Genomic DNA, 22,796 nt, shown 5'->3' with positions numbered 1-22,796 from the left:
CACACACACACACACACACACACACACTGCTCAGCCCCTGCCCCCAGCCCTGTGACAGCAGCCCCTGTAATGAATGACTCTGCAGTGGGGCCCAGGAAAAGGACAGGAGGGCATGAGACAAATCATAGCTGCCAGGCGCTAATCTTCCCCTGGGAAAGTCACCTCCACCCCCCTCATCCATCACTGGGCACTGGGCTGCCACCATACCCCGCCACGTTCACACCTGAGACAACTGCCCTGGCCCCGCAGATGCGTGTGAGAGTACATAGAGGCAGGTTGCAGCACACACGTGGGAGCTTCTGCACACAAGCAGAGAAGTCCATGCAAAAAAACCATTGTTGCTCCGCACAAGGCCCCTGCCTCCAGTCTCCCATTCCCCAGAAAAAGCAACGTCTGAGATTCTAAATAAATCCGCTGAGCCATACATTTGTTTAATTGCCTTAGAAATGTTTGTTGAGAATCTATTTCAGGTAAAGCAATGTGGTACAAAGGACACAGAGGCAAACAGAACAGGGTCTAGTCCTGAAGGAGCTCACCACCCAGCAGGGGAATGGAAAGAGGCCAAGGGATGCGGGGAGGGGAGGGACACAGCAGTGAGAGAGGGGGAGGATGGAGAGTCCAGGGAGGATTTTCTCCCAGCTGAGAGTGCAGGAACAGCTTCATGAAGGAGGACCATGAAGGAGTTTGCAGGGACAGGAAGAAGGCAGTTGAGGGCAGGGAACAGGGTGAGCCAAAGCAGAGTGTGAAGGTGAAGTGCGAAGGTCAGAGAGGCAGGAAATTGTGCACGAAGAGGGACAGCGAAAGACGAGATTGAGACCTTTCCACTGAAGGCCACACGCTCCCCCATGCCCATCGATTCCCAAAACACACACACAAAGCATCCCAGCATCATGAAGGAGAGGAGCAGGTCCAACTTCAGCTGTAGATCAGTGTCATGGAGATGTGTCCAGCTACGTGTACATCTTCCTCTAGAGAAGAAGCTATGGGGTCACAGATCTATATCCACATCACGGTAGAGCCACTCTGTGCACAGTCACCAGCACTCCCTGAGCACCGTTCTGCAACCTTCACATGCGTTATCTCCCCCTAGAACGTAAACCCCACGGGCCATCGAATGTCTTACTGCTAAATCCCCAGAGCTCAGAACAGTGCTCAGCATACAGGAAATGTTTGATAAGCTTTCATTGAATGAATGATTGAGCTCCTGGCCCCATTTAATAGGGTTGTTGGGCTATAAATAGGTATAAACATTACCCACCCACTCTCATTTTACAGAAGAGAAAACTCAGCCTTGGAGACATTCAGTAACTTGCCGGGGGGGTCATGCAACTAGCAAGTGAAGGGTCCTGAATGCAAATCCAGCCCTGTCAGCAGGGCAAGCTCTCTGCCAGCCGTGCTAATAGCAACAGCCCTACCTCTGCCTTTTATATCCCTGCAGCCATGGTTATGCTTCAAGAAGGTATAATTTGAACCTACCCTCTCGGAAGCTGCATAATCACGAACTGTGGTAACAAGGCGCTAATAAACACATTTCTGCAGCTCTACAGTTACACACACTCAGTCAGCCCACTTTAAGACAGCCCGATACAAACAAAAACACCCAATTTCCAAAGTAGATAAATCAAGGAGGGCTCATTTGCTTTACAGAAAAATTCCCTGTGCTATGAAAAAGAAGGGTTATCCAAGGGGGTTTTTAAGTAGCCAAACTTCTCTGGGCACTGGGTGGAGTGAGAGCCCTGACATTCGTGGACCACCTTCTGTGTGCCAGGCACCTTAGGGCCCTGGAGAGGAGATAATTTTACCCTCACTTTAGAGATAGGGACACGATGCTCAGCTTCCACACATTTAGTCCAACATTTGCTCATTCCAGCTCTGTGCTGGGAACCAAGGCAGCCCCCGGAAAGCAGCTAGGTACAGACACATCTCTGCCCTGCCCACAGCACTTGGATTCTAATGGGGGGAGATCGGTAATAAACAAGTAAATGAATAGGTGAACAAATCTTTGAGAAAATGTCATGTTGTGATAAGTGAAGGAAGTGCACTGGGTGAGAAGAGAGTGCCGGGGTGTCTCGTGCTGACGCAGAGGCGTTAGGGAACCCCTTGGGTTCCTCCACTAGCAACTGGCTGACTTAGTCTCTGGCTCCTGAGCTCCAGTACAGGGAAGGGAAGGAGGGAGGGAGGCGGGTAAGTAGAGAGGGAAGGAAAAAAAGAAGGAAGAAGGAGAGAGGCAGGGAGGCATTCAACCTCTCCCTCGATGCCACCACCTCAGCAGAAACCCAAATGGGAAGAGTTGCTAGAGACGCAAAGGGTATTCGAAGCCACTGTCCATTGTAGACCCATCTGAAGGTAGCTCTGAAGCCCTGGCACCGATGCTCTGAGAAAACAGGAATGTGATTTGTAAAATTCCAACTCAGCCAGCTTGGTGGGAGCACTGGAGCCAGGAGGACTGGGGCTGTGGTAGGTGAGGGAGATGCAGGCTGACAGAAGTGAGGCTTGGTGAGGAATTAAGAGCCAGACCTTCTGATTCTACTACTTAAGGGCTTGTAGCTTAGGAGGGAGTGTTCAACCTCTTTGCGCTCCAGTCTCCTCATCTGTAAGATGAGGGTGACAATCGGACCCCATTCTGAGGGCCGTGGGGGCATTAACGGAATCAGCATGCACCTTCTTGTCCCTCCCCTTCAGGTGAGATTAAAGAGGTCTTGGCATCTAGCAGGTGCAGGGATGGGAGTAACTGAGGATGCAGACGGGGAAAGAGGGCAGGAGGAAGAACTCAGGGGCAGGACTGGAGAGAGGTGGAGGGAAGAGACCCAGGAAAAGAGAAAGCAGGTGTGCACATGGTTACAAGGTTTCCCTTCAACTCCCCCAAAGCCTAATAGATTTCTAAATGGGCTTATTATCACCACCTATGAATTCTTTTAAAGGACCTAATTATAAAACACCAAACTAGCTAATTAGGTTTTCTGAGCTCTCCTTGACACAGGTGCAAACAGGCTCTCTGGACGGTAGTCCTGGCAAAGCCCGCAGAGCCGGATCACCGGGGGGCAGCGGGCAGAGGGCTACCTGTGACTAACAATTAGGCCTGTAACTGTCAGTCCCCCTCCTGCTGCTGCCAGGCCTCTGGAAATGCTCACTGCCTGCCCCTCTCTCACCTGGCGGGCAGGAGCAGAGGGCCTGCAAAACAGGGCCCAGCTTCCCCTGGGCCCCTCTGGGCTTGGGGCTGAGGATGAAGCAAATGGATGTCCCCAAAATCCAGCTTAGGAGGCTGCATCTAGGCAGGATGGTTAAGGAATCAGGCCCTGGGTATTTCCCCATTCTTCTCTGAGCAGAAATGCTCAGGGGCTTCTGAGGTGCTGAGAAAATGCACTTGTCTTCAACATCATCAGAGGGATGGGTGCACTTAGAGAGTAGTAAAAAGGCAGAGATGGCTAAGGCCCTCCCCCATTAGATTAGAGGACCCCTGCAGGGGGCAAGGGGCCGAGTTCTCAAGCACTGGATGAAACCCTGTCTCCACTACAGCCATTGCCAAAGTGTGACCCCCAGTAGCATCAGCGTCACCTGGGAGCTTGTTAGCAATGCAGATTTTCAGCCACCACCCAGAGGTGGGGCCATGCAAAACGCGTTTTGATCAGCCCTCCAGGAGATTCTGAGGTTCACTCCAGTTTGAGAACCTCTGCTCTCATGTATACAGGAGGAGGCCATTAATCAACACAGCTGCCAGTGGTGGTGCTGTTGGCTGAGGGGGTGTGTGGAGGGGCCTGTTTCTTAAATTAAACTAAATGATGGCCATTAAGGGGGCCTCCCCTCCATGTAATTAATTCTCCTTTAGCTAAAGGGGCAGGTGAGAATTGGACAGCTCCTGATGATCACGGCGTGCCTCACCCTCACTCCTCCACCACGCTCACCGTCTCCAGGGTCCCTCTCTGTGGGCCCCACCACTCAAGTCCGATTTTCTTTCCATGCGGTGACCCTGCCGGAGTCTGAGATTTGTGAGCTACATAGCCCTCACTTCCCCAAGCTCCACACCACTGTCCCCTTCTCCAGGCCAGTCATCCCTCTTGTCAACTCTGTCCTCATCTCCCAACTCCTCTGCAGCCAAACAGGGTCCCAACGTCCCTCTTTCACCAGAGCATCTCTGCTTTTACTAGCTTGACACGTTAAACTTGTGGGCAGAATTTTGTTTACTATTTAAACCACAGGTGTCACAGTGTTAAGAGATATAAAAACCCTGGAGCTGGAAACCCCCACTTCAGACCTGATGGACTCAGGCAAACCAGAGTCCCGGGGCAGATGAGGCCACCCTTTACTCGCTGTGTGACCCTGCACGAGTCCACTCACCTCTCTGAGCCTCATTTCCACAGCCCTCAGCTGTGAGTGATGCCACCTGTCTTGCTAGGCCTTGGTCAGGATAAACAGGAACTCTACGTAGGGAGCACCCAGGCAGCACGAGTTACACACTAGGGTTGGGGACACTCTGACCTCCCCAGCCCCTCCCGTGGGTTCTAGGTGGGCTCAAATGGGGCTCATTCTCATTGACCTAGAGAGGTCTCTGGGTCACAGCAGCTCACCCCTTCATCCCATTAATAAATCCAGGAGTCCAGGTGACAGGCCAAGTTCAGTGCAGTCAACAAATCTCTCGTGGGTACCTGTTGTGTGCCAGGCGCCCTGGCAGTGGCTGAAGATGCAGAGACGGAACAAGAAAGGACCCTGGAACCTAGAAGGTCAAGTGTGATGGGGAAGACATTTACAATGCATCCTTAAGAACAAGGGAGGAGGCAAATTGGGGCCCCAAATGGAGTAGCTTTGGAGACAGACCTGGGCTCCAGTCTTGGCTTCACCACTAAGTAACCAGGTAGCCTTGTGCAAATGACTTAATCTCCTTGTGTCCCCTTTTCCTCCTTTATAAGATGGGAAAAATAAGCACTTCAAAGGATGAGGCTTGCGGATGTTATGGGTAAGCAACCGGCATGTGTGGAGGCTCAAAAAGTGGTGCCATCATTATTATTATTATTATTTAGGTAGTGGGATTCCTTGTCCTCCAGGAGCACTGCCCCCCATTCCTCTGCAGGGTCAGGGGCTGAACCGTTCTGGTGGCTCAGGCTTTAGGGTTAACCAGATGATCCTTTAATACACAAAGAAGCCCCAGATAGCTTAACCTCAGCTGAGGCACAGAGGGCCCAGCTGCCCGGCAAATGCTGGCCCAGAATCCCGTGCTCCATTATTGCGTCTGAAAATCCGTTAAAATTTCACACAATTTCCTGCACAGCAGTGCGCTTCATAATGCTGGGAGCCAAGCCGGCCCAGTAATTGGGACTGGAGTGGGGCAGAGTCCAAAGCAATTAATCCAGCCTCCTTCCTTGTTTGCGCCAGGATAAGCCTGACGGGGTGGAGAGTAATTGGAAAGGAGCGGCCTCCATCCCCAACTCCAAATTAATATTTTCCTGTCCTGATTTAATTCCGCCCGGGAACAGTGACACAGAGACACACCGTGTCAAGCACTAAGTAATCTGCCACGAGCCACCTGAGGAGGAGCAAAGGACTTTCCCCTTTCTTTGTGATTGGCGAGGGGGAGAAGGGGATGGCAGCTAACAAGACAGAACCTCACAAGTTGGAGGGCCTTCCAAGGACAACTGTAGTCTAACTTCCCTCCCAGTGGAGGGACACACCACAAAGGAGGGGTGAAATCCGGGACTTGAAAGGCAGTTGGACCTGAGTTCAAATCCTGGCTTTGCCCTTTAGATGTGTAACCCTGGGCAAATCATTGAAACCCCACTAAGCCTCAGTTTCCTCATCTGTAAAATGGGAATCATGGGACCTACCATAAATGACTGTCATACAATTCATTACAATAAATATAAGGCACTTAGTGCCTAGTTAGTGACTGTAAACGGTCGCTATTTTTCCTGTTACTCTATATTTTATAGCTAGGAGCCAAACAATGGCAGGCTCTGAGAATACAAAGAGAAATCAAACATGGGCCCAGCCTTGAAGGAGCTTGAATTCTAGTCCCATGTATCCAGGGCTGGTACACAGTAGGTGTTTAATGTGTGCTAGCTCCTTGCCTTCTGCCGATGGCATCCAGGGTCAGGTGATCATACAACCTCTGCCTGATCACTTTTAATCATTCCTTTGCTGATGCGTTTGCCTACGGACCTGTCAGCCTCCTCTTGGGCTTCTAGCTGCCTCCCCGTCCCCTCATCCCCCTGGCTCTGGCCCCGCTCGAGGGCCCGCCGGAGAGCCCGGGCCAGGTACAAGAGCTGGGATTCAGGAAGCTGCAGATTTCTGCTGAAGACTTCGCCGTTCTGACTAAGCCCTTTCCCAGCTGGCTCGGCAGCCTTCTCTAAGGGAGGAGGGCTCCTCTCTCATCCCCGGGGTTCTTACCTTAGGGTCTCAGGCCTGCTGGGTAACCTGGAAAACTGGAGCGGGATTAAGCTCAACTGCCCCCAGCGGTATCCTTCCGCGATACGCATCCCACTCATCCCCGGAGACCCCTTTCACCTCCCAAATAAACCACTTCTATTGAACCCTTGTCTCCAGGATCTGCTTCTGGGTGACATCAAACTGAGACAACCAGGTATTCTGTAAACCCTGAGGCCGGCGCAGCCCTGCTGTGAGGCCCCTCTAACAAAAGGCAGCACCAGAAGACGCAGGGGACAGAATATGCTGCCTCCGTACTGGGCAGCTCGCGCCGCCTAAGGGTTTCCAGGCATTGGCTGGGGTGCCTGGAGACAAGGGATCTCCGGGGATGGATGGGTGGTTGAGTTTAATTCAGCTGCAGGGGCAGGAGGTGGAAGTGCAGACTTATTCATGAACGCGCCGAGACCGCCAGACACCCGGGACACTCAGAAACATTTGAAGGCCACTAGGCAACAGGAATCTTACAGGCGCACGAAGGGGCAAGAACCAGGAAGATCTGGTTATTTGTATGCCCTTCCCCGCAGCAGGTGGAATGAAAAAGTTCAGGGATGGGAAGGAAGAAGATGCCCCAGTGGGCTCCAAACTCCCGAAGAAGCCAAAGCAGGGAGTTACCAGAAAAACCATGTGTTCTACAGAACTGCAGGGAAACTCTATGCAAATGTCAAACTGATGAGGAGAGGAGGGGGGAGCAGGACAGGAATAAACCAAACATTAAATCACATCAGTAGGAGAATAATAGCTAAACTCCTTCTTACTTGTAGCACTCAATTCTGCAGTTGATACGGTCCGGAATGAATGAACGGCCTGCTCAGAGCCACATCTAAATTCAATGTGTGTAGCACCCCAAGAGGGGAGCCAGCTAGCCAGGAGCAATCCTGCCACACCCCACATCTCCCACCCACAGGGGCTAATGTGCAAGTGGAAAGAGCAAAATCTAGACCCTACAACACAGCAGGGGTGAAGAGGGAGGAGCCCTGTACACAAGCTGGGTGATGTAGAGCAAGTCACGTGCCCTCTCTGAGCCTCAGGGAATCAACATGGGGGGCAGCTTGAGGGGGCTGGTGGGAGGCTGGGGCAGGAGGCCTGGTGGTTGGCCATAGTGCAGAGAAGCGGAGGCAGCAGATTGACACTTGTGCCCTTTCTCCAGGGCAGCCTCAATGCTACACTGCTCTCTCCAAGCACCCTGAACATGTAAAGGACCACTCACCCCCAACCTTGGGCTGTGTCCCAGCTATATCCAAAGTTCTAGACATGACTCAGGGCCAGAAGAGCCTCACCTGTTCTGCCCTCACCCTCCTCAGTGCTCCTGCCCCTGACCTCAGAGATTTCAGTGGACACTTGCAGCTTTTATCGACCCAGAATCGATCTCTTTTGAAATGGTACCTCAAATTTCCTTGGGAGCCTGCACCCCTCTCCCACTGTGAGTCTGTGTGGTTCTGCAGGGGTCAGAGCCAGGGAAAGCTATAGGCCTAAATCTTCTCTCTGCCCCCCCGCTGTGGTGACTAGTTCATGAGTAGGCATGTGACCTAAGCTGGGTCAATGACATTCAGTCTTGAGAATTTCACTGTTACTGTTGGAAAGAAGATGCTCCCTTTGTTGAATCATTAGGATATGGGCCCAGTGCTACTGGCAGCCGTTTTGTCGCCATGAGTGGAAAGCATGCCTGAGAAAGATGCCTCAAGAGACGAAAGAAGAACAGAGAGAGGAAGACAGATCTGTGATAATGTTGTCTGAAGTTCCAGATCACACAGTACCTGAAGACTCCCATGGCCTCTTTAGTAGTCAATAACTTCCTTTTTGCTTACGCCAGTTTGAGTTTACATTTCTATCAGCCTCTTTCCCCAAACTGCGAAGAATTACGACTGATATAGGCATCAACGTCCCGTGGGAATTGTGCTAGTGTGTGAACCTCTGCCCACTCTCACCCTCTGGAAGGAATCTTGGACAATGGAGTCCAAATCCATCTTTGGCAGTGGAGGAAACTGAATCCCAGATTTTTTTTTTTTTAAAGTTACTTATTCAAAGCCACAGAGCCAATTAGGGGCAGAACTAAGATTCGAATACCAACTTTAAGACTCTTAGTCCTGTGTGCTTTCTGGACCATTGTGTGATCCATTTCATCCAGTTCTGAAGAGGTTGTATGCAGAGTGTATATTGTGTGTGTGTGCGTGTGTGTGGGCCAAGCCTGTGCCACTGCCATCCCTGACATCTCCCAGACCCAAGTTAATGCAGTGGGTCCCCATAGGTCCCCCTCTGACCTCTGCCCCTGGACATCAAGTATCAGTGGACTTCCTGAGGATGTACTCAGTCATGCCCAGAGCTGGGCAGCCACGTGGTTCTGGGAATGACACACTGTATGTCCAGGGGCAGAGGTCAACCTTTCTGAGACTCAGGCTAATGATGAAGTTGCACAGAGTAAAAATAATACTAGCAAAAGAGGTAACTTTCATGAGTTATCTCTTGTGAAAAAGTGAGACACTTGCTTAAAAAAAAAAGTATTGAGTGTGTCCACTTTAAGAAAATCCAATATCCAAAATCTAAATTTACCCTCTGAATTTAGAGGATCCAGGACAGTTTTATAAAAGGATTCTAATTGTTACAGCAGTTCCATTGAGGATCCAGGGCTAGTGTCTATAGGCCTCTCCAGCAGGAAGGCAGAAATGAAGGAAACAAAGACATTTAGAGATAAAGGACCGAAGCCCTGCCCACTGAGGACCCCTGAGGGGAAGGCCGGGGTCTCAGCGTGGGCAGAGGAAGTCAGTGGACAACTGTCATGGAGATGCATGATTGTGTAAGGGGGGCACACCTGTCTAAAGCAGCCGCACCATTCCTAATTGCACTGGGCCAAGCCCCTCTGGTCCATCCAAACAAGATCCTGGACCCCAAATCCTGGGGGAACCTAGACTCAAGACGAAGCCCAGGAGGGCATTCACTGTTCCCAACCCATCACTCCAGATGCCCAGTCCTCCCGCTGGTGCCCATCCTCCTGTGAGAGAAGCAAGCTCCATTGACACTGGACTTGATGAGATGACTCCTTTTGGTTAATGGAATGGGAGCAGAAGGGACATATTGCCACGTCCAAGCAAAAACTTGGAGCATCACATGTTTCCACTGTCTTTCTTGCACTTTTCCCTCTGCCACTGGAATAGCATGCCTTTGACTGGGGCTGCTTTTGCAGTCTGAACCCAGAATGAAGACATACAGAGCTGGACCATAAATGGCCCACAGCAGACGTGTACCATGAGCAAAAACTTAACTTTTGTTGCTGTAAGCCACTGAGATTCAGGGATTGTTTGTTTCTGCATCCCAGACTAGCAAAAGCTGATTAATACAGAGGGCAAGATTCAGAGCTTTAAGGCCACTTCTGACAACCCAGTGGGATAAGGGACTCCGACAGGTTGCTTCAGATCACTGGGATCCTTAGGAAAATGCAGATTCCCAGATCCCCTGCTGAGCTTTAGCGCCATCTAAAGGAGGGGCCTAAGGAATTAGTATTTTTGACAAGCCCTAAAGATGACATACGGGCTGTCAAGAGGCTATATAACTTGAGAAACCCTGATTTCATGAGTCCAATCTTTTTGATACCCAGAGAGGCACAGTGATATGCCCAAGGTCACACAGCAAGGTGCTAGCAGGAAACAGATCTTCAAATCTCTCCTCTGAAGCACGCTTTCTCCAAATAAATAGGGGGGAAGGTTGAAGGCAAAAGAGAAACTCACAGACTGAAAATGCAGCTCCAGAGGGAAAGACCAGTGAAGGCTGACAATTCAAGTTGAGCCAGGGTCCAGGTTCCAAGCTGAGGACGAGGCTGCCCTGTGGGCGGGTGGCTAGGTGTTCCCCTGGGACATTCCTTGGAGGAGCAGGGGTGGAGAGAGAGGAGTCAGATTACAGAGCCAGGAGGCTGGAGGAAAGAGATAGAAAAAAAATAAATAAAAATAGAAGGAAAAAAAGTCTGCCAGCCCTGGTGAGCCCAAACGGCCCCAGCATCGCTGCAGGAGCCGCCCCAGCCCTCTTCGATTTTGATGTACAGTTTGAAACAAATCAATAGCGGTATAATAATACTCAGCACGCTGTGTAATTTTTATATCATTAGTTTTCATTTTCCGCTCCCCATGCATCAAAAAACTTACAACGGGCTCGTAAAGTTTATTTAGTATTCCATGAATTCCTAATCAGTTTCATTTCATAATGATTCAGGAGCCGCCCGCTGCCTAGGCCCCCGTGTCAAAAAATCGATAAAACCAACACAGTTTTCCTGATGGCGGCTGCAAAAGGATCTATTGTAGGGGAATTATGATTTATGCCCCGGCCTGACCGTGAGCAGCAGCCTCCACCCGGCAGCTCAGGGCTGAGGTCTTCGCCAATAATGATTTATGCACCTTCTGTTGGCCCCACCCAAGCCCCCTCCCTGCCCTAGCTGGCCCCTGACACTGGAGGGAGGGAGAAGGTCCAGCTGGGAGGGAAGGAGGAAGAAGGCACAAGGGGGAGGGCTGAGCATCCCTGCCTGGGCCCAGCCTCTGCCTCCAGGTCCATGCACCCACAGGAAGGCCTGAGCAGAGAAGTGAGGTGTTTGGGGAGCCCCACCTGGCCCCAGGGATCTGCAGAGGGAACAGGACTGGGACAAGTGTGCATGGGAGAAGCCAGGATAATCCTGGTTCTGCAACTAGAATCCTCACTCCCCTCCAGCCTCTCTTTCTGGCCTCACAGGTAAGCTGTTGGCCTCCACTTCAAACCCATGCAGTCACCTCCACTCTTGCCAGCCCTGCCCAGAGGCCCCAAGGAAGCTGAGTGGGAAAGAGTCCCCAGGGTCATGGCGGCCAAAAGGCCTCAGCTGGACCTCATGGGATGCAGACACAGCTGGCTTCCAGGAATTCTTAGGCTGGAATGGAGACTTCCAAGGCTCCCAAGAGGGAATGGAGGGGGGCTTGAATCTCTCAGGTGCACTTTCTTCTCCAGAAGGCCACTGAGCTGGCTTGGTGTTTAGGACCCTCTGCCCTCCCCGCCCCTGAACCTCCCATCCCCTTCCTCTACTGGGGGGGGATTAATAGGGCTAAGAGACATGTTAATGGCATTGGCATTAAGTCCAACAACTGGTTTAATCAAGAGCAACTAACCTAGCCCAGGAAGAGAGACCTCAGGGTGACTTCATGGGGGAGGGGATGCCGTAGTGTGACAGGGGGCCACCAGAATGGGGGCCACCAGCATGTGCACCCCCACCCACCACTTGTCAGCTGGGTCCCTCCCTCCAGGTAGCGCACGGGGAAGGCTGGAGGGCCTCATGTTGGTGGGTTGAGGGAGGCGGAGTTTCAGGGGCTAGGTACCTGCCAGGACTCCGTTCCTGGTCCAAGGTGGCACTCCAGCCTTAGACCCAAGTTAGAATAAGCGGCCCTCCTCCTCACACCTTCACTTTCCTTTTCCTTCACTCACTCACCAAACATCAGGGAGACACCCCACAGCCACTCCTCTGCATGTGGCTCAGAGGGGAGAAGGGACTCGCCCAACCTGGCAAAGTTGGGGTTCTAACCGAGGTTTCCACGCCCTACCCCTCCGCACCCAGCGATCCTCCCACGCCTGGCCTGTGGCCCTCTCTCCAGGGCCAGGGTGAGGGCAGGCTCTCTGTCCATTTCTACGCCTAATCCTATGCACACAGCAGCACGGAAAGAGCCAGACTTTGGGACCAGACCTGGATTCAAATTCCGGTTTCTATCATCCCCGGCTGAGTGACCTTGGGCAATTTAATTAACCTTTCTGAGTCTGGCGTTCTTCACGTGTAAAATGGGAGTCATAATTTTTGCCCCACAGATGGTGATGGGTCAAAAGGGCAGGTATATAAAATACCCATCCCCAGGAGGCCCCTGCTAAATGCTTCCTGCCCTTCCCCCACGCCGATTTGCCTCTCAGCCTCGCTCACTTCCCCCCTAAAAAGTCTCCTGTGTGTGTTGGAGGTGAGAGGGGGGCCTGGATATGTCCCCACTCCTCCCAAGATAATTGAGAAACCAAGATCTAGCCAGGACTTGGCCGCAGTCACTATTCTGAGCTGCCGCCCGGCTTGGTCTGCACAAATCTGAGCCCAGCCCCCGCCAGGGCCTCCACCTGTGAAGCAGAGGTGGTTTCTTCTAAGGCTGTAGCCTGGCAGCCCACGGTCCTGAAAATCACGTCCTAGGAACCAGCAGCTTCCCCCAGGTTGGGAGCCCTCGGGTGGGAGGGGCTGGGTGGGGAGAGAGAGCCTGATCTGGGGTGGAAGAAAGGGTGGGACCCTGCCTGGCCCCTTCCATCCCCAAAAGGTTTTCAAGGGGAATCTGGGCTTCTCCCAGTGCAGCAGAGCCCAGACTCCTCCCCATGGAAACGGAGACCTTGGAGCCTGGCTGTCGCTCCAAAAATGTGCGCTTTGCCTCTCCTGCCCCGCCGGTTGGTCGGTTAGTTGCTAGGACCTGCAGCTTCGGGTCAGGCTGCTGTTGGCTCTCCTTGGTCTCTTTCCTTCTCGCCCTGCTCCTGTCTCCCTGTCTCTGTTTTTCAGTCAGCTTCTAATACTTCTGTCTCTTCTCCTTCACTCCTTCCCTCCACCACCGGCTTCAGTCACTGGGGAAAATAAACACTCCATCCTGTAAGGCCGGAGGGGTTCTAACACCTCCCCTGCCCCAGCTGGCAGTGCTAAAAGCCCTGAGATTTCAAGGAATAACCTATCTGCCCTGCTCCCCTTTCTGCTGCCAGGTCCCCCCTCTTTGCCCCCTCAGCTGTTCCATCACCCTGGGCTCAGTGACAGTCCTACTGGGAAGGTAGCGAAGTGGGCCAGGAGGCTGATCAGTGGCCAGCCCAGGCCCAGAGCTGGACATCCACCTGGCACCACGCTGTGAACGGCGTGAACGCCAGCCTGGCTCTGGCAGCTGAGGCCGCCAGAAGAGCCAGTCTCTCCAACTCCTGCAGACCCCCACAAACACACCCGGGCTCCTCAACCCAAGAGGCAGCTTTACTGCCTCCACTCCCTCCCCCTCCCTCTCTCTTTGCCCCTCACTCACCTCTCATTCTGCCAGAGAGCAGAGTCTCAGCTGCTCCAATGCCTTGATGACAGTGTCCAGGCTCAAGCTCTCCAGCATCGGCTGTTTCATCTGTGAAATGGGCTCGGTGAGAGTTTTCTCGTCAAAGCAAAGGGCTAGGGCTGGATTATGTGCTGTGCGGACCGCGATTCCTTCTTTAACAATCCTCAGAGGTCACTGCACAGAGCTCAGGCCCCAGGACTGTGGCCCAAGCAGGGACTCTTCCCCAGGTGACCCTGTAAGTTACAAAGCTCCCCAACTGGCAAGTTGCTGGAGATTAGAAGCTCGTTTGGGGGACAAAGAGAGTCACAGAGGAAATAAGAAAAAAGAGACCAGGACCAAAAGGCATCTGTGTCCCACAGTGGGGAGAGGGGTCACTGAGGCTGGAGGGAGTCGGGCTCCAGGGTCAGAGGACCCTGAGTTTGGAGGTAGATTTGGCCACCTGCCCGGGGAAGGGCATCAGATGGCTATTTAACCTCTGGGAATCTCAGTTACTCATTTGTAGAAACAACTAGGATCCTGAGCTGCCAGGAGCAGGAGCACCCCATGGATTCAACAGAAAGTGAGAGGGTGGAGGGAATGAGAGGTGGGCCTCTGGAGGCAAAAAGAGGTGGGTTTGAATCTCAGCTGGACGACGGCCTTCCTGTGTGACCTTCAGCAAGCTCCCTAAGAATTCCAAGCTGCCTTGTCCCCACATGGGAGTGACCGGCACCCTGGCTCATGGGATTCTGCAGATGACAGATGGCCATGTGGCATTTAGAACATGGAGCTGGCACCCCATAGGTGCTCCTGGTAACTTTCGTGGCTTGGGCACAGTGCCTGGTGCCGAGAGAGGTTCAGTAAATATTTTTTTGATTTATTATGGGGGAGTGAGGATAAAAATTATTACGAGGGTCCCAGGTGAATAGGGTGAGGGATGGGCTCTGTCTGCTCATGCCCAGAGCATCTACACTGATGCTCTCTGTCCCCAGAGAACGGCAGGGACTTGGTTCCTATCTGGCAATGAAAGAAACTGAGGCCCAGAGAGGTTTGGTGGATTTTTCCAAGATCTCACAGAAAGGGAGAGGCAGGACTAAGATGACTCAACACTCCCCAGGCAGGACTCCAGACTCAGGGAGCATGCTGCTTCCTCGTGCCTTCTCAGTCAATTCCAAGCGGTCATTACCACATGCTGCGTGAGCTCCACCTGGCTCCACGCTGGGGGTGGGGGGGCTTATCTCATTTAATGCTCGCATCACCTGTGACCCTGGTTTTCTTCTGCTCTCCATTTTACAGATAAGTAAACAGAGGCACAGGGAGTTAGGGGGTTTGTTCGAGGTCATGCTGCTCACAGGTGCTGAGGGCTGGATTATAAGCTGTCATATGTGGAACCTGTGAACTTGACCAACTAGTTGCCCTGGCTGACTCAGAGGTGGCCCGTCCAGCCAAACACAGGCTGCTGGGTCCTTGCAAAGGTCAATGTCACAACCCTCCTGTCCCTTCCCCCTCATCCCCTTCCCCAGCTCAGGCTGACTGCATGTGAGGGGAGCCTGGGTACCCCAGGGAGGCAGTCCCCACAAGCTCCCTGCATCTGCCATTCAAAATCTTCTCTCTTCTCATGGGTCTAACCTAAATCCTTCAAGTTTCAGGGCGGTCCTGGGTGCCTCTCACTCACCCTTCCACCATCATTTTCACCCACCCACCGCTAACCTGGTGACAGCCTCTGGAGGGAGCAAGAAATGAGATCAATGGCCCCACTGGGGGCAGATGGGGCCCACGGCCCAGCCCTTTCCCTGCCCTCAAGTGCCCACAGAAAAGCCCAGGTTTTGGAGTCACTGGACCTGGGCTGCTGCCCCAGTTCTGCCTTCCTTAACCATGTGACACTGAGCAGGGACGTTCCTCGAACTTCCTGAGCCTCAGTTCCTTGTCTGTAAAGTAGAATCCATCATCCTTATGGTCGCCAGGCTTAGACGCCACAGTGGGCTGGCGGCCTGAGCACTGTGCTCCTGGGGCACCTCTTGGGCTCAAGATGAACACTGCTTTCCTCTCCCGCCTCCCTCTCTTCTCCCTCATCCCCATGGAAACCACGAGTCATTTTCCATGGAAAAGAAAACCTCTTAGTGTTTTCTTTTGTTAAATGGAGATACTGGGGATTGAACTCAGCACCTCCTGCATGCTAAGCATGTGCTCTACCACAGAGCTATACCCTCCCCCCTGGGTGTTTTCTAATTACACCTGAAAAAGTGTGGCTGGAGCTTGTGACAAGCAGATTTTTCCCTTTATTGGATGCCAAGTACCATGCAGGGCACACCCCCACATGGCATCTTATTCTGTCTTCTCTATGCCCCAACAAGGTCCAGAGAGAGGCGGTGCCTCACCTAAGATCACAAAGCGAGGAAGAACCAGGGCTGGGTAGGAATTAGTTCTGTCTGCAGGTGGTTGGAGGCCAAGGGGGTCTTCCCCCACCCAGATTCCCCCCCTCCCAACCTCCCAGCCAGGGGCTCTGGTGGGGAGATGCAATCACATGCACAAGGTGGGAGGGAGTTTGCTGTTCCAATTCATAGATGAGGAAACTGAGGCCAAGCAAAGATAAGAAGCTCGACTGAGGCTAGAGGCTCCACTTCTGAGATGACTCACTCCCATGGCTGTTGGCAGGAAGCCTCAGTTCTTTACTGGCTGTAAGCAGATGGCTTCAGCTCCTTGTTACATGGGCCTTTCCACAGGGCTGCTTAAATGTCCTTGTGACCCGACAGCTGGCTTCCCCCTGAGTGATCCACAAGAGTGCAAAGAGGAAGGTGCAATGCCTTTTGTGCCCTAACATCCTAAATCACACACTGTCACTCTGCCTTTTTTGGTTGTTAGAAGGAACCCATGTTCTAGAGGAAGGGAATTTGACTCCATCTTTGGAAGCGAGAACCATCAAAGAATTTTAGTATTTTAAAGCCACCACAGTGTGTGAGGTGGGGTCAGGGCATTGGGATTTTAAACACTCCCCTGGTGACTCTAACATGCAGTCAGGACTGAGACCCACTGAGATGGAAAGTCACCACCTGGAGGGGGTTGAGAAGGGAGACTCAGCAGGACATGACTTCAGGGCTGAGCCAGCCCCCAAGTCCTCCATCCCCAGGGAAGCGCACATTGGCAGCCTCAGCCCAGGCCCTGGGTCCCAGCTTCTGCCCCTCCCTGGCCCCTCCCTCACCCCTTCCAGCTCACCTCCTCTGGAGGCCTTCTCAGAGACCCCCACCCACAGGCTCCAGGCCCCCAACCCAGCATCAGCCCTGCACTAGCTGCCTCTGGGTCTGGTTTCAGGCCTGTGCAAGCGTATGGGTTGGTGTGAGCGTGTGTGTGCACACGTGTGCGTGTGCATGTACCCACACAGCCTCGTCTGCTCACCGGCCAGGGCTCCCAGATGGAAGGGACCCATCTTCTCGGCCCCCCTCTGCTGTCTGTCTTCCTTCATTTTTCCCCTTCCTCTCCCCTCTTTCTCTTCCCTCTCCTTTCTTTCTTCCTCTTGACTCTCCTCCTCCTCCCCGTCTCTCTCTCTCCCCTTCCTGATCCCGTGGTCCCTACGCCCTCTCTCTCTTGCCTGTTAGGAGGCCCAGTGGCTCCTCTGTGACTATTTTGATGAAGCCACCCCGAGTGAATGTGGCCCTGGACTTCCCTGCCCACCTCCAGGAATCCCCCAGGTCCGGCCACTCAGGGTCTCAGGCGGGGCCCGCTTCCTATATCTTTAACCCCCGGGTGGAAGAGGGCACAGCTGAGGGGTGGTGGGTAGGATCCAGGAAGGAGCCAGTCCTGGGGCTGCGTCCATTTCCAGCCTCCTCTGCTCCTCACTGCCCGCCCACTGTGGGCCTGGCCTGCGAGGCTCCAGAACCTTCCTCTCCGTCCCTCTCTCTGCCCGTTGCGTGGGCTTCTTCTTGGGGAGGAGCAGGCCCTGGCCACAGCTTCGAAGGCAGCCTGTGGAAATGAGGAGAGCAGCCCTGCCCTAGTAATGAGAAGAGAGAACTCCTCTCGGGAATTAATGAGACCGCCAAGAACAAAAGAGGTGACGACCAGCAGAGGCCGGAGAGGCGGGGCCCCGCGCAGCCGTCCCCGCAGAACTGCACGCCCGCAATAATAGAGTGAGGAAAAATGGAGTAGAGATCCCTGTGGTAAAAACTATTAGAGGAGGCGAATTATAAAACTATTAACCAGAATGTAACTCCCAATTAAAAGATGATTTAACACTGGAACCTGATGGATGAATTTTGATTAAATGGAGAACTATTAGGAGCCCAGGGATAAGGCTGCTCCTGCCAGTTCTAAAAGTTAAAAGGCAGTTTGATATAAAAATTTATAAATTAAGGTTAATTACTTTAAATAACATGGCTGGAAGCAATGAAAGGAAATTTATCAGAATCTCCAGAGTTTGGGGCAAGATGGATACAGATGCCCAGGCTGGCCCCCAGGGAGCCTGGAGGTCAGGGTGGGGACAGCTGAGGCCAGTAAGAGGGCAGGTGATGTCAGTGCGCCCATCAGGCCCACCAGGAAATAAGGGATTGGCTGAGGCCGGCATGGGGTGCCTTCATTGCCCTCCACCCTAGGGCCACACCAAGAGAAGTCAGTTCTGGGAGATGGGCAGGAAGGAGGCCTCACGGCCCCAGGACTAGCCTAGGGAGCTAGTCTGATGGGGAGGACATAACCTCTCCTTGGCGAGCTCTCCCTCTGTTGGAGAGGACAGAGCAGGAGTCCCCATTCTATGACCTGCTGTTCACTGAGCACTCAGCAGGGTTGGGGACATCACCACAGTCCTGCCCCATCTGGAGTCACCAGCACCCCTCTGCCTGACCTGCCTGGCCCTGCTCTGTAACTCCCAACCCCATGAGCCCTGATGGGCAGGACAGGGCCCTATAAGAGATTCCACAGGGTACAGGCTGTTCTCCAATGCCCCAGGGTGGTGGGCTATAGGCACCCTGGAGGCTACCCACTGCCCGTGGCCCCAGACCTCCCTGGGCTGAAGGTTGTGCTTCCAGGAGACCCAGGCACTGCCCATACCCAGGGCAATTTGAACCCTCTACCGCCAGGCAGTCTCCTCCCTGCTCTGCCCTGGGCAACTCATCCCTTCCCCAGAACCCCATTCCTGCCCTGGGAGAATTTCCCCAGCAATTTCCCCAATTGCAGGCGGGGAGGCCTGCAATTGGCCTGGTTCTGTCCCTGGGAGGATGGGACCTTAGCAAAGGGCATCCCCCACAAGGATTGTACTCAGCTCACTGCTACAACCAGACCCTAGGGGCTTTGAAAGGCCACATCCAGGAGATATTAGTACAAGGCTGTCCCTATGGTTAGGGGTGTGGGCCTTTGAGCCAAGCTCCTTGGGCTCCAGCTCCAGTTCCAACACTTACCATCCTGCGTCTCCAGGCCTGACCTCATCTCCTCATCTGTAAAATGGAGATAATAATCTCTCCTTGCAGGACAGCCACGCAGATGAGAAGTAAAGGCCTAACGCATGGGAGGCTCTCAACAAACAGCAGGGATTCTCATCGCCCGTCCTCAAGTCTCATCTGGTGAGAAATGTCGCTCATTATCTGGCAGAACTTCACTGAGGCTTCCTGGCCCCGATGCATGTGAACACTTTGCAGGCATAAGGGGAAAAATACCTTCTTTAATCTTCCCGACACCCTTTGAAGTCAGTCGAGTTACTTCTCCCATGTCACAGACAAGGAAACTGAGGGACAGAGAGATTCAGTCACAAGCCCCAGCTCTCACAGCTGGCAGGGGCCGGTCCGGATCCAGGTCTTTCAGCAGCCGTGGCCCATCTCACACTGCCTCCCAGGGCACTGCGCTAAGGCGTTCACACTCCCTCTTACTGTGCGTCCTACATAAACCTCAAATAAAGTATTTGGAGGTAGAACCAGTGGGCAAGGAAGGAGTGAGGGAATAGTGAAAGCCGGGGGGTGGGGGGAGGGAAAGAAAGACGGGAGGGAGGAAGGAAAGAAAGAAGAGGAAAAAGCAAAAAGGAAAGGGATACGCTGGTGAGTTTATTTTTTAGACAAACCTCTGTGGGTGGGAGGTCAGAGTGTTAACCTTGGGGTGACGGGGAGGGTGCCCGAGGGAGACTCTGCGGGGCAGGAGACGGTCTGCTTCTGAGACGGGCGCTGATGACACAGCTGTTTTAACTTTGTAAAAATTCATCACTCTGTGTATTGATTTGTGCTCTTTCCTTTCCGTTAAAAAGTTATTATAATACACAATCTAAAAATGAACGTGATAATGGGTACATTTTATGGTGTATGAAGTATACCTTAACAAAAGTGTTATTTAAAAAAATAAATACACCAAAGACAGCCCTTGCTTGCTCTTGCAGTGCATAATGTAGACTACGTGTGAAAGGACAGAGAGCCCGCGTAGCTGGTGCTTGGCCCTGGGAACATCACCGAAGCCATTTAGCGGGCTCTCCCTACCCAGTGCCCTACTCCATCCGTATATACGGCTCAGGAAGTGATCCTCCCCACTGCATTCTGTGGACTTGCGTGAGTATTCTTTTATCCCTGAATTTTACTGGATGTGTTTACCACTCCCCCATCACCCCTTCCCTCTACCACACTTCTGTGTGAAGCGTTTTCTATGTCTTTTAAATCTTGGTTGGACTAAAGGCTGAAACAAACAAAAAAAGAAGTCATCAGGGTGTCCTGTGAGGGTGGGGTGTGGAAGAGGGGCTGGAGGTGCGGGGTGCCCATCTCAACACATGCACCCCAGCCACATAGCTTTCCCCCTCCCAGCCTCTCTCATTTCCCTCAGAAACAAGGTGGGGAGGGCAACCTGATGGGCATAGCCCAGGCAAAAGTTTGGAGGTGAGGAGAGAGGAACTCCAGGACAAAGGAACAATGAGCCCCTGCAGGCCAGAACTGCCCTGAGCTCAAGGAAGGAATCAGGGTGCTTAGATTGGGGGACAATGTAGGGGAAGCTCCAAAAAGTCATGGACAGAAAAACATCATTGCAACTGAGACAAAGCTCACAAGATGGGGAGGCTTCCTTTCATGGTGTTACTGTTACTGCCGCTGTCATCACTATTGTTATCAGGGAAGCAGCGGGGTGAAGTACAGCTCTGTCCAAAGCCAGTTCCAAGGAACACTTCTCTTACAAGACTCTTGTCCCAACCAACTTTTCCTCAGCCAAGAAGTTAATATTAACTCTGCCCTTCTCTTGGAACTCCCCAGCGCGCACCAGCATAATAAAGCCTCTGAGAGAAGTCCTGCAGCAAATAACTTCTTTCACTTTTTGAAAACAGCCTTCCCTAAACAGAGTTGATCACGGAACTTTTTTTACCCCATGACACTTATCAACACCCCAGGAATGGAGGCTTTGTGGATCACAGCTGGAGGAATGAGGGAGAGTGAAAAAGGCATAAACTCCAGAATGAGACAAAGTTCCATTTCAGCCTGTTTCAGTGTGGCCTTGGGGACTTGGTTTAACCTCTGTGCCTCAGCTTCCTAGCTGGAGGAAGTACTGCCAATCTCAAAATGTGGTGGGGAAAGATAAAAAAAATAAAAACACTAAGGGAAAAAAGAGAATGAAAAAAAGGTTGTGGTGAGTTTTAACTTATGGTGGCCTGTAACAGATCCTCAACAAGTATTTGTCCACCCATTTTACAGATGAACTAACTTGCTGAGAACACATAAGCAGGGAGCAGCAGCCGGGGTGGCAGGGGAGGGGGGGGCTCAAATCTAGGTCTTTTTTTTTTTCAGTAAGTGCTTTCACCTTTACTTCTCTTGATACACCCCAGATACAGACATTTCATCCACAACAGGGCTAAGTGACGTTTTATGTAAGCTGGAGGCACAACCATGGCTCAAGCAACTAACATCTGGCCCAGCAACTAACCTCACTGAGAGGGCTCGTAGGAAGTTCACCCTCACCTTGATGAGCCATGACTTTATTGGAGAATGAATCATTCCAGGAGGATTCAGAAAATGAAGTCACGAGAAGAAGGTCTGTTATTTTTTTGGATCTCAGCGATCACTCTCAAGAGTCAGCTGTAGGTTGCTTTCTTTTCTTTCAGCAGCTTCTGAAAGAGCAACAGATTCCTCCAGCATCAACCACGCCGGTGAACAGTGCCTAGTGTGGGAACACAGGGCAAGTGAGGTCCCTTTCGCTGAGGAGTCGTGCTCCGAAGCATAAAGGATGCAGGATTACGTCCTGACAGGACAGCACAGTAAGACCCTGGTCCATCCGAGATTGAGTCATGACTCCACAGCTCATAAGCTCTGTGACTGTGGGAAGGTTACTTAACTGCTCTGGTTTCTGCATCCATAAGGTGGCAATAAAAACACTCCCCTCTAGGTAGGGTCGTTCTGAGGCAGAAATGAGTTAAAATGGGTAAAGTGCTTGGAACAGAGATTGACGTACAAGCTGTCAATAAATGTGAGCCATTGTTTTAATCACTACTACTGCTTATGGCTGGGCTCCAAGTCAGTTGACAGAAAGTGGAGGGAGGGTAGGTAAAGGATTCTTTCTCCCCAAGGGTCCTGAAAAGCAGAGGAGTCCCCCATCCGCCAGGACCCCTCTTCCAGCCCTGTCCTTCTGCAGATGCCTGCCACGCCTGGGCCCCGTCCTGTCCCTGCTGAGATCTCACCACTGATGCCCACCCTCCTGGGGCTGTCAGTGCCGAGGGTGAACCTGGGATGGGCTGGTTCTCAGAGACTTCATCTCACTCAAGAGTCATTGTGAGCTCAGCAAAATATTCTTCTTTCTTATGGGAGAGTTGTTTTCCATTACATATACACGCTGCATCTTCTTTATCCGTTCTTCTGTTGATGTGCCCTTAGGATGCTTCCATATCTTGGCAATTATAAATAATGTTGCTGTTAATAGGAGGGTGTATGTATCTTTTTGAATTAATTTTTATTTTGTGGTTGGCTTTATTCCTTTGATAACTCTGTAAGTTTAAAAAGCTAAAGCTCTAAACGTTCTTAGAAACAATGAACTGTGCATACATGTAAATTTTAAAAAATACGTGCAGTATATTGTGTATATGTATTTACATGCAGTATATTATATATGTGCAGTCAAATTGTAACAATTCTACCTAGTAAAACTGAAAAATTAAAAAAAAAATACTATCCACAAAAAAAAAGTTATTGTGAGCCCACCCTCGCACACAGCTTAAATGGAAGCAGAGGACCTGACCTCTCCAACCACTGTCACTTCTGTGGCACTTCTGAGACGAGCAACATGGGCCCTTGCATCCACAACTTATCAGTGGAGAAACTGAGGCACACAGAAAAATTAAGGGGCCCCCCCTCCCCCTTCATAGCCAAATTTTGGCGCCTAGAGCCTAGATTGTCTGCGTGCATGTGTGTGACTGTCCCCAGGTCACCTGCCCCTGGCCTA

At 52.1% G+C, this 22,796-nt stretch overlaps 1 long non-coding RNA gene across 3 annotated transcripts; it reads right to left on the bottom strand.

Annotated features, from left to right (window-relative positions):
* Positions 1–4,495: 4,495 nt before the first annotated feature.
* On the bottom strand, positions 4,496–22,418 carry LOC116157948 (uncharacterized). 3 transcript variants are annotated; one of them, XR_010384444.1, is made up of 5 exons: positions 22,039–22,418; positions 21,323–21,521; positions 13,431–13,520; positions 10,134–10,315; positions 4,496–4,711 (listed from the first exon to the last, which is right to left on the bottom strand). It is a non-coding gene; the product is annotated as an uncharacterized LOC116157948 (long non-coding RNA). The 3 variants fall into 3 exon arrangements; XR_010384443.1 differs by having other exon boundaries at positions 21,323–22,408; XR_010384445.1 differs by lacking the exons at positions 21,323–21,521; positions 22,039–22,418 and adding an exon at positions 18,809–18,973.
* Positions 22,419–22,796: the final 378 nt, after the last annotated feature.

The sequence above is a fragment of the Camelus dromedarius genome, chromosome 16, assembly GCF_036321535.1.
Source record: "Camelus dromedarius isolate mCamDro1 chromosome 16, mCamDro1.pat, whole genome shotgun sequence".
NCBI classification, from domain to species: Eukaryota; Metazoa; Chordata; class Mammalia; order Artiodactyla; family Camelidae; genus Camelus; species Camelus dromedarius.
Note: the sequence above shows the minus strand (reverse complement) of the source record. Positions and strands in the feature narration are given on the sequence as shown.